Source organism: Saccopteryx bilineata, chromosome 6 (assembly GCF_036850765.1).
Source record: "Saccopteryx bilineata isolate mSacBil1 chromosome 6, mSacBil1_pri_phased_curated, whole genome shotgun sequence".
Lineage (NCBI taxonomy): Eukaryota > Metazoa > Chordata > Mammalia > Chiroptera > Emballonuridae > Saccopteryx > Saccopteryx bilineata.
Genome location: NC_089495.1, coordinates 182,812,273 through 182,826,035, shown reverse-complemented (window position 1 = coordinate 182,826,035; position 13,763 = coordinate 182,812,273). Strand labels below are relative to the sequence as shown.

The 13,763-nt window shown below is 43.1% G+C and overlaps 1 protein-coding gene across 3 annotated transcripts in view; it reads right to left on the bottom strand.

Moving 5' to 3' along the window:
• Positions 1–4,361, bottom strand: part of GPCPD1 (glycerophosphocholine phosphodiesterase 1) — a 53,208-nt gene extending 48,847 nt beyond the window's left edge. For all 3 annotated transcript variants that reach the window (XM_066237189.1, XM_066237190.1, XM_066237191.1), the window contains exon 1: positions 4,188–4,361. The gene's annotated coding sequence lies outside the window, so the exon portion shown is untranslated. The remainder of the gene's footprint in view (positions 1–4,187) is intronic.
• Between the last annotated feature and the right edge of the window lie 9,402 nt (positions 4,362–13,763).

Below are 13,763 nucleotides of genomic sequence, written 5' to 3'. Positions count from 1 at the left end.
TTATTAATTTTCAATTACAGCTAACATTCAGTGTTATATTTATTTCAGCTGTACAGCCTGCTTAATAGTTAAACATTCATATAATTTATGAAATAATCCCCCCCATAACTCTAGTGCCTGCCTGGCACTGTGCAGTTATTACAGTATTATTAACTACGTATATTCCCTGTGCTGTGCTTTACCTCCCTGTGACTGTTTTGTACCTACCAATTTGTACTTCTTAACCCCTTCACCTTTTCACCCAGCCTCTGATCCCCCCTCCGACCTGGCAACCATCAGTCTGTTCTCACTGGAGGCAATTCTGCCCTTCAAGAGTATTTGGCAACATTGGGAGACATTTTTCTGATTGCCACAATTGGGGGTGATGTTAGCCCAGGAGTGCACAGGATAGCTCTCCACATATCACTTTAACTGTCCAGGGCTGAGACTGAGAAACCTGATCTCTAATACTATCCACAGAGAGCTGCTGTGGGGATCAAGGCTTCAGGCTCATTGTTAGCTATAAACTATGTATCATCCCATTTATATCAATTACAAAATATCATGTTGAATATATATATAAACAAGACCATCAGTCAATGTGGTTTCACGTCACTTGAATAACAACTTCCCTATTTGGCAACTTTATCATTTCAGTTAGAAAACCCAACAGCACTTGAAAAAAATCTGTCCTTGATCAAAATCATTTCTAAAATATTTTAATCTACTCTCTAAGGTTACACATGATCTATTTAAAGCACATACATCCACTTCTAGTACCGCTAACGAATCTCCTAAATCTAAAAATGCCTCAATTGTTGACCCCACAAAATAACCTATTACTTTTTATGATTAGATTTTGTTGTTGAGATATGTTAAAACTTTTTAAAATTAAATTTACTGGGATGACATTGGCTAATAAAATTACATAGGTTTCAAGGGTGCCATTCTATAATGCATCATCTGTACACTGCACTGTGTTCACCGCCTCATCACCCTTTCCTCCCTTTCACCCCTTTCTACCTCCACTACTCTCCAAATAACCTATTATGCAAATATCTTAATAGTTTTTTAAACATGACATGATATAAATCTGAATATATAACTCTGAGTACAAATATTTCCTTTTCTAATAACTAAAGTGGCTCATAGAAGCACTGTAATCTTCCACTTAAAATTTTTTATCAGGTCACTTAGCATGGTGAACACACAATACAGTGTACAGAGATTTGTTGTAGAAATAGGCACCTGAAACCTGTATAATTTTAGGTAATCAGTTGTCAACTTTACTGCATTAAATGAGAAAATTATCTAAATTTAATTTAATAAAAGGGAAATCAATTGATTTTTAAAACTGAGCCTTTTATTCTTAAGGTTGCTATAAGAATGGCTATAGTAACTTGGCTGGACACAGCTGCAGTAAATGTACTACATAAAGCTATAAAAGCACAAACATACCCCCACAAAACTTCCCAAGTGTCAACAAAGCATCATCTTCCACTTGGACTGCCAAAAGTCTTAAAATTTGGTTTAATTTCCACCCCACTCTCCCACTTTAATACCATTCAAACAAAAGCTGGGGGGAGCTGCTGCTGCAGCAGTTCACTGGATCGTGGACAGAGGCCAAAATTCTGGTGCAGGACTGCAGCACCCAGCTATCACCAAAACAGCGGTGACGAAGTAAAATACTGTTCTGTGGTGGAACGTGAAATTTACACACCCAACACTTCCTCTTCATACAAACAAGCAACTCCCCCCAAAATCAAAACAAGTCAACTTGAATGGGTATGTGTGTGTGTTGTTTTCCAAATACACATAAAACAAGATGAGCTGATTGTATATGTAATTTAACCAACTCAATTATTAACTCACATACAGATTGTTTCCTGAAACAGGTTTGCTTTGCTTTTTGTTTTAAATATAACCTCCATTTTGTCCTTTTTGAAGATACATATTACATAGCATTCTCATCTGAGATTCTGAGTAGGATTTAACACTATTTTAATACTTTTTAAAGATGTAAGCAAAAAAGAAGAGGTTTAAGCAATTAGCAAAGCATGACATTATAATTTACACTTAAAAATATTTCGCCTGACCAGGCGGTGGCGCAGTGGATAGAGCGTCAGACTGGGATGCGGAGGACCCAGGTTCGAGACCTCAAGGTTGCCAGCTTGAGCGCGGGCTCATTTGGTTTGAGCAAAAGCTCACCAGCTTGGACTCAAGGTCGCTGGCTTGAGCAAGGGGTTACTCTGCTGTAGCCCCATGGTCAAGGCACATATGAGAAAGCAATCAATGAACAACTAAGGTGTCGCAACGAAAAGCTAATGATTGATGCTTCTCATCTCTCTCCGTTCCTGTCTGTCCGTCCCTATCTATCCCTCTCTCTGACTGTCTCTGTAAAAAAAAAAAATTCTGAGTTTACACTACCTGGCAAAATAAATTTCACTCTTTCTCAAAGCAACTATCCAATACATGATCTTACTAATTTACCAGCTTAGGGGACAAAAGGGAGATTTAAGCAAACCAAGGTACAGGAACATTTAGTTTAGAGCTAACTTGAAGTCATAGATATTTTTAGCTAAAACATGTTTCTCTGGCCAAAAAGAACATCTCTCACTGTTTTCTCCAATTTTTTTCCAAAGAAAAATCTGTTTCCAACCCTCCCTGCTCTTTCCTAGACTCCAACACCTTTGAGGTTCACACCCCGCTGTAAGAAAGGAATATATGAAATGCCTCCACTTACCTGAGTTAATTCCTGTTCATTCTGGTGGAGGGTCATTATGACCCCAGGCTACTTTGTGCCAATACTTGAATCAAATGTATGTAGACATGAATGGACTTTTATTAAGAAAGCATTTCTGGATTTCATTAAGCCAAGTAAATTTCTTAACCACTTTGTAAACAATGCAGTCAAGTTTTTCCAAATGTTTTCCACTTCATATTATCTTGATACTATTTTTTTTACATATTCTCACATATTTTTCCTTGGTTAAGTTACACACAAAAATTTCACCCATCTACTTTTCATACATAAAATTTTTCTCACTCTGCCACTGTGAGAATTCTTTTGTGGTCATTATTTCTCTGAGTCTTCTTTTTGTCTAGGATATTGGTTCTCCCTAGTTCTTAAATCAGGAACAGATATGGCCACGTGCAGTTTTACCTGTTTGTTTTGTGTTATTTTGTAGCTGGAACATTAGGAGTTGGAAAAAGTGCTGACAGATAGCCTGTATTTACTTTTCAGCTAAGTCACAACTGTCAGAAATGTAGCAAGATGGAGAAACGTTTAGGGGAGGAGTAGTCGGTAAGAGCTGGGGTAAAATGGGGAAGGTGACAGAAGAGTATTATAAAGAAGACATCATCAGGTCCAAACAAGACGCTTGGTTCCAAGTTCCCCTGTGCTGGCGCTGGGTCGGACTCCACAGCTGCCTCGAGGTGACAGGACTCTTCTCTACAATTCAGGCCGAGCTGCTTTATAAGCGGGCAGTGGGGGTCAGAGGAGGGGCTGATAAAGCATCGAACTGATTGAGCCCAAGGCAAACTGAAGCGCTTTGGAAAAAGTAACAGCTTTGGAGAGAAGAGCTGCTGTCTTAACACTGGATGGAGGGCATCGATGTCTTTTCCCGGAACCTTTTCCCAGGACAGGACAGTGAGACACGTTGGTCTCTCGGAATAATTTAATCATCTAAGCAAGTCCTGGACTACGAGGTTAGGCAACATCATCCAAATAAGCGGTTGTCAAAACACCGCGACTCAGGGACAGATGGGGCGCGCGGTGGCGGCGAGGGGCGCGGGGGTGCGCAGCCGACTTCAGCTGCACCCCGTTCCCGGACCCGGGGCTCCGGCCACGCGGGGGGCTCTCACTCCCTCTGCATCCTGGCTTATCGGAAAGACTTCGCGAGTTTCTCAGCGGGGAACGAAGCGCCCGGCAGCCCCGCGGAAACGTGACAGCAAACAATAAAAGTCGTCCTAGATAGATGTCAGCCCCCGAAGTGCCGGAGAAAGCGTCCAGGCCGCGGCTTCCCCGGCAGGGAGCGCCCGGCCCGGGCTGGCGACACTGTCCCCCCGTCGGCCCCGCCGCGGGTCCCGGCGCCCCCCGCCCCGCCGCGTCCCGGGCCCGGCCGGCCGTCCTGACAGCTCGGCTGCCACGTGAGCAGCTGTCCAGGCCCCCGCACCGAGCGTCCGGGCCGCCCGGGTGCCCGTCTCACCTGCCGGGTCCGCGCGTCCCCGTAGCCGCCGCCGCCGCGCCCGAGACCGAGTGCCGCGGGCCGGGATGCCGGGCTCCGGCCGTCTGCGCTTCACCAGCGCTGCCCAAAGCGGCCCGCGGCGGCGCCCAGCGGCAGGAAGCGCCTGCGCTCAAACCGGTTTCAGCTGCTCCAGACCAAACCGCCAGGCCACCCCGCGGGGCGGGGCCGCCGGGCCGGCGGGGCGGGGCCTGACGTCACGCCCGGCGCCCTCCGGACCAATCGGCGGCCGCGCGAGGGGGTGCGGGCCCTGCGTTCCTGGAAAGGGATCGCCTCAGCGGCCGAGGGTGGCCCGGCATCCCCGGGGCTTCCGCCGCCTGCCTACTCCGCCCGCCTGGAGCCGCCCCGAGCGGTGACACAGGATACCTGGCCGGTGATCATAGGCGCGTACCTTGGTCCCCAAAACTATTTAGGACAACTATGTGTGGAGGCTGGTGATGCAATATTGAATTGTTTTTTTCTCACCTTCAAAAGTGAGGGAAATCAGCAGGCCAGATGTTTTCTGAAAACTTTGTTTCGTAAAACACAACAACAAGCACGCTTGGATCACATCTTTAATGCTGAAAGCGAGAATTAGGTGACTTAAGGTGGTGGGTAGTTTATACCTATGGCGATAGAAAGTCTGGTGTAGAAGCCAGCTGATCGCTTAGCAGCGGTCAGAACTGCATTCTGAGGATAATCAGATCTGTATAGCCAGATCCCCAGGGTATTTTTATGCAAATTAAAGTTTGAAGGAACTTTTCTAAAGGTTAGGAAGGTTCTATGCCAAAGTTGTACTCATTAATTTTCTAAGGGGGAAAAAATCGTCCCTACCCAAAAAATTTTAAAAAGGAAGAAAAAAGAAAAAAAAACTAAAACAGGAGTTTTTTCCTCTCCTTTGATGGTCCTAGTGTGATAAGGTGCCAAAAATTGCAAAAATTGTTAACATTAGTATTTTAAAAGGAAGAGTCAGGCCCCCTTACCCCGCCTCTCTGAAAAGAAGAAAAAAAAAAGCAGAGAAAGAGATTAAAGGGGCAAAAGTTACTTAGTAACTAATCATAGTTCTCTGGAAGGACTGAGGCTACTACTTGCTAGACAACAAAGAGGATAAAACTTATCTGAAACTTCCTCTTCCTCCTCCTTAAGATCCTTTAGGAAACAATGTTTACATATCTTAATTAAAAATTCCTACACTGATTCTAACTCTTCCTCCCCTCCTGGAGCCCTGAAAATGACTTATACCTCTAGAGAGAGGAATCAGGAGCCCACTCCCCTTGCTGGAAAAACCTGCATTCTGTAACATTTTATATGCTTTCTAATAATCATTCCTTTTGAAATCCTTTATATGTATTTATATAAAAACTTGAAACAAAACAAGTGGGAAATAAGCTAGCCCTTTCACTTTTAGCAAAGGAAGTTTCATTTAGCTTCTTTCCTTATCCTAAGCCAGGGGTCAGGAACCTATGGCTCGTGAGCCAGATGTGGCTCTTTTGACAGCTGCATCTGGCTCGCAGACAAATGTTTAATAAAAAAAAATAATGACGTTAAAAATATAAAACATTCTCATGTATTACAGTCCATTCATTTCCTACCGCTCATGTTCATGGTTGCGGGTGGCTGAAGCCAATCACAGCTGTCCTCCGGGACAACACCAGATTTTTATTGGATAATGCTTAATGTACATGGGTCGTTGTATGGTCGTTGTATCACGGAATTACATTTTAAAATATGTGGCGTTTATGGCTCTCTCAGCCAAAAAGGTTCCTGACCCCTGTCCTAAGCTAACCATTTCATTGTGGCAACAAGGATGGGTGGTAGACACTAGAAGATTTGGGAATGTCTTTGCCAGGTATGTAAAACAATTACCACTACTGTGTTCTCTTGTGGTCTTGATTGTAAGAATACTTTTTCCTTTTAATAGATCCTATAGATAGATGTTGTAATCTTGTTAGTAATTGACTATTATACCATGCTCCCTCCTTACCCACCCCAATCGGTATGTGATTTGATCTATAAAATCAGCCACAGAATGGTAGGGACTTTCTACATAATTTGGGACCGTGCCCATGTAGCTAGATAGCTGATTAATTAATAAACTCAAATTTCTTCTGCAACCTGGCTGGTGTCTCTATGTAACCCGCTGATTGCAGTACTTTAGAACACTAGGAAAATCAATCAGCATTTGCTAGGTACCTAACTAAACTGTTATCTTCCCAGCATCAAGGTTAACCTCTGTTACTGCTGAGATAAAAACTATGTTAATCAGATATATTAAAGTCAATGAGATACTGAAAATTAAAAAGAACCACTTTTGTAGGGAATGTGAAGGGTGCATAGTAGAGATAGCTTGAATTGTAAATTGGTTGGAATAAGCCTACTGAGGAGGTGTTTGAATTAGATGAACTTTGGCTTTAGCCATAGCTTCTAGTTTTATAAATCAGATTCTTCATGACCACATTTGATATCAGAGCTTGGATTAGATCCCAGGGCATTTCTGACAGTGTTATCCATTCAGTTAATAAATAATTATTACGTGCCTACTTTGTGATAGGCACAGGGTGCAATGGCACTCATTTTAATCCCACAATTCTTAAAGACTTAAAATTGCCTCCTGATTATGTACCATTATCTGCTAAATTCTACTGTTGTGCCTGACCAGGTGGTGGCACAATGGATAGAGCATCAGACTGGGATGTGGAGGACCCAGGTTCGAGACTCCGAGGTCACCAGCTTGAGTGCGGGCCCATCTGGTTTGAGCAAGGCTCACCAGCTTGAGACCAAGGTTGCTGGCTTGAGCAAGGGGTTACTCGGTCTGCTGAAGGCCCACAGTCAAGGCACATATGAGAAATCAATCAATGCACAACTAAGGAACCGCAAGAAGAATTGATGTTTCTCATCTCTCCCCCTTCCTGTCTGTCTGTCCCTATCTGTCCCTTGTGACATCCACCAGCCATGAAAACTGAGTACATCCAGTACATGGCTAGAGGAAGAAAAAAAAAAGATAAACAACCGTTAGAAATGTAGACCGAACATCCTGTATTCTATGAGTCAGAGACCCTTATCAGAAGTTTATGTTTGAAATTCTCCACTGAGTTATACCCCCCCCCCCGTTGCTATGCTGTGCGTGACCTCCCTAGCGAATAGCTAACTGCCACATCTGCTTCTGTATAATGCTTGCTCAGCCTAGATAGCCACCCTATAAAAAGGAGCCATTTTAGAAGCTCGGGGTTGCAGTGCTCCCTTGCGTGGGTTGCCTGCAGTCCCTATGCAGGTTTGCAATAAAACTTATAAAATTCACTTTGGGTTTGCTGTGGCCTGTCTCCTGGGATGTAACATCCCTCTCTCTGACTCTCTCTGTCTCTGTCACACACACAAAAAAATTCTACTGTTGTACATTTTCTAATTGCTTGGAGTTTATTTCATTCCTTTGTTGTTAGTCATACTACAGTGATGAATTTCTTTCATACAAGTTTACTTCCTTTAAATGCTTATTATAAATCTTTATTTTCCTGAAATCATCATTTGGTCAAGCAATTACTTGTCTAATGTTTATAGGTCAAACTGATGGACATAATTCATGCTCCTTCCCTAAATTTTATTGAAATGACAGAAGTATTATATATATTAGAAGGATGCCACCAACTTTGTTTTGGGCTGATCCTTCTTCCAGAAATATTTATTGTGACTTGGATAAAAGGCTGATCATTTGTTCTTATATTTAAAAAAATTATTTAATGATTTTAGAGAGAGAGATTGGGAGAGAGAGACAGAAAAATTAATCTGTTTCTGTATGTGCCCTGATCAGGGATCGAACCTGCCACCTTTGTGTTTCAGGATGGTGCTCTAACTAACCGAGTTATCCGGCCACAGCTTCTACAGTACTTATCTTTTGATCATTCTATGAAAATATTGTAAGTATTCTCCTGAGATACTCCATAATTGCTCTATAGTCAGACTCAAAACATGTCATTTTTGTGTGTTTCATTTACCTCACTAGTGGCCCTGCTCCTCAAAAATACTCTCCACACCTTTCATTCATTCCCTCTGTGTTAATCCATGAACAGTATGCACTAGTACAGTATGCACCACTTATTCTTCACGTAGGTGACATAATTGTTATAGCTTAGTTTTTGCAATTGACTTTTCTTTCATATAAAGATCAATCCTATATGGAGCAAACCAAGGAAACTGCTGATTTCCAAAGCTATTTAGATGCCTCAAAGGTGAGCCTTTAAACCAGGGGTCTCAAACTCGCGGCCCGCGGGCCGCATGCAGCCCGCCGAACAATTTTGTGCGGCCTGCAGACTAATCCACGAAGTTCAAAATATTTTGGATAAAATTAAGTAAGCCCGTGGATTAGTTTAAAGTTTAAACTAATTTCAGGTTAGCTGCAGCTTTTCTGGTGTCTTGATTTCCAAGCTCTCAAACACATCATAGAATCAAAATGTCTGGAGCGGAAAGGATTCAAATGGCAGAGTTCACATGTCACCCCTGACCTTTTTCTTCATCAGCGCAATGGGAATTTAAACACCACTGGTCATTGCAGATGGAGTTTGAGAAGGCACCCAGCACCTAACACAGTACCGGTTGTACCCTAATGTTTACGACCCTCCCAGGCCTTCACTGAACAACAGCTCTATGAAGAAACTACCAGTTTTATCAAATCTAAAAAGTCTTTTGGAAGATAATACTAAAATTAAAAAAAAGTGCTGCCCTTTTAACTGTGCCATAATACTTCCTTATAACTTAGAATGTTTCACTTTACTTTCTGGAAGTATTCTTTTAAACCTATCTAGACCTACATTTTATTGTAGATCATTCTTGTGCATGCATGCATACAACAGAAAATATAAGAGAAATAAATTGTTTAGGTATTCTTCAATCTTTTTCACATTTATAGTTCAACCCTGAATAACACCGCAATGTTCTTGATTATCTAAACAATATTATCCGGTAACATTAGTGATGCAGCTTTTTTTTTTTTTTTTCAAATAATATCCCTGGGATTTTCTTCAAGCCACTGATAACCATGTTTTGATGCCATTACTTTTTTTTTTTTAATTTTTTTTCTTCCATTTTTCTGAAGCTGGAAACGGGGAGGCAGTCAGACAGACTCCCGCATGCGCCCGACCGGGACCCCCCCGGCATGCCCACCAGGGCACGATGCTCTGCCCATCTGGGGCGTCGCTCTGTTGCATCCAGAGCCACTCCAGCGCCCGAGGCAGAGGCCACAAAGCCATCCCTAGCGCCCGGGCCATCTTTGCTCCAATGGAGCCTCGGCTGCGGGAGGGGAAGAGAGAGACAGAGAGGAAGGAGAGGGGGAGGGGTGGAGAAGCAGATGGGCGCCTCTCCTGTGTGCCCTGGCCGGAAATCGAACCTGGGACTCCTGCACGCCAGGCTGACGCTCCACCGCTGACCCAACCGGCCAGGGCGCCATTACTATTTTTGATCCGAAGAGAAGGTATTATCAGTGAAAGTCTACCGACAACGAGCCAGGACTCCACCACTATCTCCAAATGGTCCTCAAATGGTTTGTACACTTGAACACCCAGGGGTTATAGCTGTTAGTCATGTCACCAGGAAAAAACAACTGCACTCAAGAGAGCCCAGGGATGACGGGTATGTCAGGACTGCTGCGTGTCCACTAGTGATTTCAGAGGTTAAAATGATAAGAGGGAGACCTTAGAGTGAGTGAATTAAGTCGTACTCACCTTAACTCACTGACGTGTGGCAATTAAACTAATTGTATCGATAGATAGATAGATAATCAATCTACAGTGATTTCTCCATTCAATTTCCTTGCCCATATTTTAAATCTATATAATTAAAAGGGGAGAGCTTCAAAAAAAATTTTTTTTTGTTTAATGGAAAAGTAATCTAGAAAGATTTGTCAGTTACAATATACAGTAACCTCCACAAAAAGGGATAGTAGAATAACCATTTTTCATAACTGATTGGGAAAATCTTTATTTAATTTTGACTAAAGCAACTTTTCATCTTTAAAGAAGTCATTTTTGGACCACCATTTTTGTTAGTGTCAGTACAAATTTTGTTAGTGTTAGTGCAAATTTTGATGTCTACTTAGTGCAGCACTCTAAAGAAACATCCTGACTAGTGAGATACTGTCTGTAAACTACTAGTGTATTGGTGAGAATGGACACCACGAAGCAGTCTCTAAAGAAAGCCCACCATGTGACATAATTTAGCATATCGGCAACTCTGAAACATGTCTGTCCCACGGACTCTTTAGGAGTCAAGATCTTGTCAAACTAAGAAACAAAAGTTATACTGGAAAACACGGAACTGAACCATTTTTTCAGCCTGTTGCACTTATTATTTTGTCTTTCCAGATGCCTCTCAGTCTTGTGCGTTCTGCATTAATATGAATTCCCTAGGGGAATTCCCTTTACTGCTCAAACTGTTTAATAATTGCCTACCGTTCTATCATTTCAGTGAAAATACCAATGACTGCAGAATGAGCTGCTGTTTTCAGGGTATATCCTTACTTTGAACAAAAGAATTCTAACAGCAGTGCTATCACACACCAGGCTCGAGATGCCAGCTGCTCACAGCAGGCTGGCAGTGGGCCAGAGAGCTGGGACTGGAGACAGGAAAGCAGAGGTTCTTGGCAATGGTGGTGTATTTATGATGTGAATAATTTAGATGAGGAGATTAGAGGCAGTGAGCCTGCTCTCTGTTCTGCTGCTGATTGGCTGGCTCACCCAATTCCTTGATTAGTATACCTATGAAATGAAAATGAAAGAACAAACACTTTGCTTTTATCTGTTATAGCTCCATCTTTCCCTCCTGTAACCAGGTCCTAAAGGGCAAGGACTATATATTTATTATTAATCTTCACATCCCAGCTCATTACCTGGCAAACAGCAGGTATAGAAATGCTTATATTTAGAAATCACTAAAATGTTCAGAAAAAAGTATTACGTAACAGTTCTAAATGTTAGTGTTTAGTAATAAGCAAAGTTGCATGTGCCCACCGGGGAAGCAGGGATTCGTTTGCTGCGGGTCCACTGCTTGGCCTCCACCTTTTTATTTTTTATTTTATTTATTGATTTTTAGAGAGAGAGGGAATAAGGGGGACAGAGAGAAAAAAAACATCAGTTTATTGTTCCACTTAGTTATGCATTCATTGGTTGCTTTTTGTATGTAACCTGACCAGGGATACTCTAGGCCAGGGATCTCAAACTCGTTGCCATGCGGCCCGCCCACCAATTTTGTGCTGCCCGCAGACTAATCAAACTTCGTGGATTAATCTGCGGGCCAGTCTGCGGGCTGCACAAAATTGGTGGGCGGGCCGCATGCGGCCCGCAGCTGCGAGTTTGAGACCTCTGCCTAGGCAGAGAAAAGGAAGTGGGTAGATTTATTCTTCATAGTCTTCCTCTTTGGATTAAATTCTACCACCTCCCCTAATTAATCACTCCTTTTTTTTAGCACCCCTTTGGCTCTTCATAGTTAGACAATTATTCTTTTTCTTTTTTTGTATTTTTCTGAAGCTGGAAACAGGGAGAGACAGTCAGACAGACTCCCGCATGCAACCGACCGGGATCCACACTGGCACGCCCACCAGGGGGCGATGCTCTGCCCCTCCCGGGCGTCGCTCTGTCGTGACCAGAGCCACTCTAGCGCTTGGGGCAGAGGCTAAGGAGCCATCCCCAGCGCCCGGGCCATCTTTGCTCCAATGGAGCCTTGGCTGCGGGAGGGGAAGAGAGAGACAGAGAGGTAGGAGAGGGGGAGGGGTGGAGAAGCAAATGGGCGCTTCTCCTGTGTGCCCTGGCCAGGAATCGAACCCGGGACTTCTATACGCCAGGCCGACGCTCTACCACTGAGCCAACCGGCCAGGGCTAGACAATTATTCTTTAGCTAGCTCCCACCTACCTCTCAAGTTTAACTCTGACCCAAGTCACCCCTTCCTTCCCAGCCATGCTCAAGGATTTAGGGCTCCTTATTCTAGAACTTGGCTGAAGTGTGGTCCTTGAACGAGCAGCATTGGCATTCCTTGGGAACTTGTTATAAGAGCTGAATCTCAAGCCTGATACCAGACCTGCAGAAGCAGAACCTGCATTTTAACGGAATCTCCAGGGGATTCACGTAACTGAAAAGTTTGAGAAGATCTGCTCTAGAAGACCCTTCTCCACCAGCTACCCACCCACCTACTGCTTTAAAATTAGCTCCAAGAAGCAGTCAAGTGATCTGCAATTCAATTTGGAAGCGTTTCAGTACAAACACCCTCCTCCCTTCTTAGTTCTTCCTTTGTGGGTGTGACGATTTACATGAGTAAATTTTCACAGACGAATATGTTCATTCCATCTAGATGAACATCTAGATAGATTAAGCTCTGTGGCCCTGGCCAGTTAGCTCAGTTTGTTACAACGTAATCCTGATAAACCAAGATTTTGGTTCAATCTCTGATCAGGGCACATACAAGAATTGACCAATGAATGCATAAATAAGTGGAACAACAAATCACTGTTTCTCTCTCTCTCTAAAAACAAAACAAAAAAACAACTCTGTGGAAAGTACTGGTTTCAGGTTCTCAATCTCTCCTCTCCTCCCCAACTATATCATAAACTCCTGGACATGATGAAATATATTTCTACTTGAAACCCCAACATCTGGAACAATGCCTGCCAAATGGATTTGACAAATTTTGATGCCTGAAGAAATAAAAGATTAACTTCTAAAGCCCACCCTCTCTTGTAATTAGTCTCAGCAACCTGAAAGATCCTCTAATCCAGGGGTCGGGAACCTATGGCTCGCGAGCCAGATGTGGCTCTTTTGATGGCTGCATCTGGCTCGCAGACAAATCTTTAATAAAAAATAATAACGTTAAAAATATAAAACTTTCTCATGTATTGCAATCCATTCATTTCCTACCGCTCATGTTCATGGTTGCGGGTGGCTGGAGCCAATCACAGCTGTCTTCTGGGACAGCACCAAATTTTTATTGGCTAATGCTTAACGTACACAGGTTGTTGTATGGCTTTCATGGAATTACATTTTAAAATATGTGGCGTTCATGGCTCTCTTAGCCAAAAAGATTCCCGACCCCTGCTCTAATCTGTGGTAGAGCTTGGAGGGATTTCAAAATCACAAATCTTTAATCTCACTATTATTTAAATTTGCACAGCGCTGAGCTCTAAACTATCCTTGGTGATGCAGTCCTTCCGATCTTGTTTCCAGTACAAAAGATGCTGCCCTGAGCCAAAATGAAGGTGCCATCTTACTATGCCCCTGACTGCCACCACAGGCTTACGCTGTGTGTAGTCTTTGGTTCCTCAGGTCTAAGGGCAAGCATGAATCTTTCCTGCCCAGACCCCAGAAAGGTCCCGTTAGACTCCCACTCCAAAGACCTCTAATAGCAGTCATTCGAGCAAACAGCTCTACCATGTCTCTAGTGGACTTCAGTCTCCTGAATTTCCAAGAATCCGTATCAAGGAGGAAATCACAGAAACTTATCAATGATAAAAGCAAGGATTTATAACACCCAGTTTTGGAAGGATATGAGGAAATGAATTATCTGGCACATTTATGCTAAGCGTGTTT